A 3,986-nucleotide genomic window follows, 5' to 3' on the forward strand; every position below is an offset into this window, starting at 1 on the left:
GCAGTACAAAACAATATTGGATCGGGCAGGAATTTGGTTTACATGCTGCGTTTGCGGGAAAAACTGATTTTCAAGGAAATAAGTGCATTTTCGGAACTACTGCTTTGTTTGCCGGTTTTTTGTACACCACAGAAATTTTAGTTGTATATCGTGGTATGGTCATTTAGATTGCTAGCAAAGACTTTCTTTAATTTCCAGCTTGCTCCATTTTGGCGTCCTCCTTGATCAATATGAAGACAAAAGGACGCTAAGTGTCATCGCAAATAAGTCATTTCGGTGTTAGTAGAAAGTTGATTTAAGGATTAAAGGACCATGCTAATATGAATGAAGTTGCTTTCTATTTAGTTGATTTCCTTAAATAGGATTGAAAAAGTCGTCTGTTGACCAAAAATTTAGTTCATAAGTTTAAATTATGGTAAAACATTGGAACCGGCGATTGATAGAAGCTTGCACTGATTAGCTTATGATTGTCGCTTCGTTCATTTATCTTGCACAATAGAGGATTTTCGCGAACAATAAGCTTTTTATAAGACACCATGATTGTGCAAACAAGGTTGAGAGGAGAAAACGACTCGAAGCAATCGGATGAACTCAGGCTAGGTTTCTTTCTACTTTTCCGTATTTTCGTCATATTTACTTCACCTGGTTAGGAATCTCTTCAGTTTGAAAACATGAGAAGGATTAAACGGATTTTTTCAGAAAAAAAGCGAGCAATTTATTTGTTTTTGTTTAAGACTTGTATGCACTTGATTGAATCTCTTTGATTCTATTAATATTGGAAAGCAGAAAATTGTTAAAGGGTTCGAATACTTGTACAGGTACGAGTAATCTAATGTTTTATACTGGTGATCCTACTGAAAACCGAGTTAGTAAAATGCAGTAAAATCATTTAACAGATAATGGCAGTTTTATTGGACCAGTGGACAAAGCATCAAAGGGAATAAGAAACGCACATACTTAGGGAAGAAATGATTTCAACCACCGCCGTCGGTTAACACCGTCCGGCAAAGCAACTTAGTTGTGATGCTTTCAAACTCGATCTTACCTCAATTGCCTTAATAATAATTATAATTACCAGCAGAGTACAAGCATGTATGCGTTCTAGCTGGTCTTTGAGTCACAGCAGCAACGAATTGATTTCACTTTAATTTTGTCTAGTAACAACAATTAAGCTTTGTGAAATATAGGAAATCTTTGTTAACATGGTTGCGATCGTGATAAATGTCGCCCACGCCGATGAGACAAGCCCTAGCTTTTAAGTCCTGGACAACTTTCTAAAACCTAAAAAATGCAGTACAACACAATATTGGATCGGGCAGGAATTTGGAATACACTTTATGTGCAGAGTTGGCGGGAAAAACGTATTTTCAAAGTAACAAGTGCATTTTCGGAACCACTGCTTTGTTTGCCGGTTTTTTGTAAACCATAGAAATCTAGTTGTATATCGTGGTATGGTCATTTAGATTACAAGCAAAGGCTTTCTTTTATCTCCGGCTTGCTCCATTTTGGCGTACTCCTTTATCAATAAGAAAATAAAAGGAGACTTAGTTTCATCACAAATAAGTCATTTTGTTAGTAGAAAGGATTTAAGGACCATGCTAATCTGAATGAAGTTGGTTCAATTGACCAAAACTTCGGTTCATATTGGAGCTTATTAATTATGGTAAAATATCACAACCAGCGGTTGATAAAAGCTTGCAATGTTTGTAGCTTGATTGTCGCTTCATTCATTTATCTTGCACAATACAGGATTTTCGCGAACAATAAGCTGACTCGGTCATTTCGTTACTAATTGTTTGTTAGACGCCATGACTGGCGAAAGGGGTTTCGTTCTACTTTTCCGTATTTTCGTCATATTCATCTGGTTAGGAATCTCGTCAGTTTGAAAACATAAAAGGAAAACTTCAGCAAAAAAATTAAGCGGATTTTTTTCAGAAAAAAAGCGCGCAATTCAGTTTACTCAAGACTTGTATACACATGAAAATTATACCTCTTTTGAACCTTTTGTTTTCGTTTTTGTTGATCTGTTGCCGCGCTGAAAACCCCGCCTTATATTTGCGGAATTTTTTCTGTCAAAAGACCTGATGCTGTAATTTGATTGGATAAAATCACTTTCAACTTCCGACCGATCAATCTGATTGGCGGTTTCCTAGATACACTTTAGCATGTGTTCAACAAGACCACGTTCTCTGTCATTTTCCAGTTGCCGAACGCTCTTATACAAACACCATTTATCGTGAAAAATGTCATGAATGCATAAGGCGTAGACTAGAAAAGCATTTATCTTCTTAAATAACCCACTACAAAAAAGGTCTGAAGGTCAAAACATTGCCAAACCGCGGTCCAAGTTAGCCTTCGTACAACATGATAACCGACCCATTGCGTCCGCTTTAACGACGCCTTACTCAAACAGAAAAGTACTCGCTTGTGGTAGCCGGGTGATTCAGTTTTGGTAGGTCAGCATTTATTCTCACCATTTACTTGGTGAATTTAATAGTAGAGTACTGTTTTGTCTTGGGGCGCTTTCCATTTGTAAGAACTGATCGGTGAGACTGTTTGCGTTCCAGCAAGATTAGTCAAATCCTAAATTTTATGCACGGAGCTGATGGTTTTTCATCTAAACCTTCTGGAAAAAGCCTATTTCTTTGTCAAACTGACTGGTCGGGCAATGGTCAGGCCGGCCAGTTCTGACAAATAGAAAGCGCCCTGAGTTTTGACGCGGTTATTCCAACGCTGATTGGTCATAGCCGATTGAACTATTATTCTCGCTCGCTAAACATGCAACATTGTAATTTTTACCAGCGTGAATGAATATAACTTGACTGTAGTATGATTCTTTTAATATTGGAAAAGGGTTCCAAAGTTGTATATGTACGAGCGAGTAATCTAATGTTTTAGAACTGGTCATCCAACTGAAAATTGAGTTAGCCGGCGGGGCACTTCCAAGATGAAATAAAACCTTTTAACACATCGGTAGTTTTATTGGGCCAGTGGACCATGCATCAAAGGAAACAATAGAGGCACATACTGAAGAAATGATTTTAATCACCGCCACTGTTAACACCGTTAATTTTTTTGTTTAGATAAGGCTTCAAGATCTTCGGGATAACAAGAGCCGAACAAGCCACCATCCAGCACGCGGCAGGACCAGCTGGGCAGACTTGTTGGTTTAACAATATGTGGTAGAGAAATTGTGTTCCTTAGTTCTTGACCCTGTCCATCCGGACGTTTTCCATTTTGAGGTATGTTGGCCTAATATTTTTAAGGGAACGCTTAAATTAATAAGTGTGTTTGACTTCTCTACATTTTGGGGGGAACCTTTTGTTCACTGATCTTTCTTAGAAACATTGAGAAAATGATGTGTTGGCTAAGTTGCCATTTTGTTGCTATAGATCTACGGCAGGGGCACCAAACGACTGTGTTCTGTGACGGATGATTTCTGTTCGGAGAAGTAAAAAATTGCCTAGAATTTTCTAAAGCACGGGGAAGGCTAAAAATTTCTAGATGACCGCTCCATTCATGTACAATTTTCGAAACTTATCTAATAAATTCCTTACGATTTTCTGTAGTTTAATTTTTCCCATTTCACTCCCCAGGTTAAGCTATTTCTCGTGAGAAAGGAAACCTAAAATTTGCGGAATCGAAAATGCGATGCCAAGAGAGAATGATCTTGGCGAGCGGAGAGGAAAACTTTAAATTGGAGCTTAAAATTTTCGGGAAATTAATACTGAAGCCCTTGCAATTTCGAAATGACTCAAGTTGCCCTAGGATGACCGAACAGATATGAATTTTTTAGCGCCAATTAGAATGCATTTCTAGAGATCTAAAAGAACTCTGGATAGCCTAAAAAACGTTTCAAAGCATTTAGGAGGAAATCGTCGTTGGGTGCCCTTGGTACGGGTATGGCCCTTTACATGTACAATGTAATCCTTTTCTGTTAACTTTCTCCTTTTACAGATGCTAGGCTAGTACTGTTGGGAATTTGC

This window comes from Porites lutea, chromosome 2 (assembly GCF_958299795.1).
Source record: "Porites lutea chromosome 2, jaPorLute2.1, whole genome shotgun sequence".
Taxonomy (NCBI): Eukaryota; Metazoa; Cnidaria; class Anthozoa; order Scleractinia; family Poritidae; genus Porites; species Porites lutea.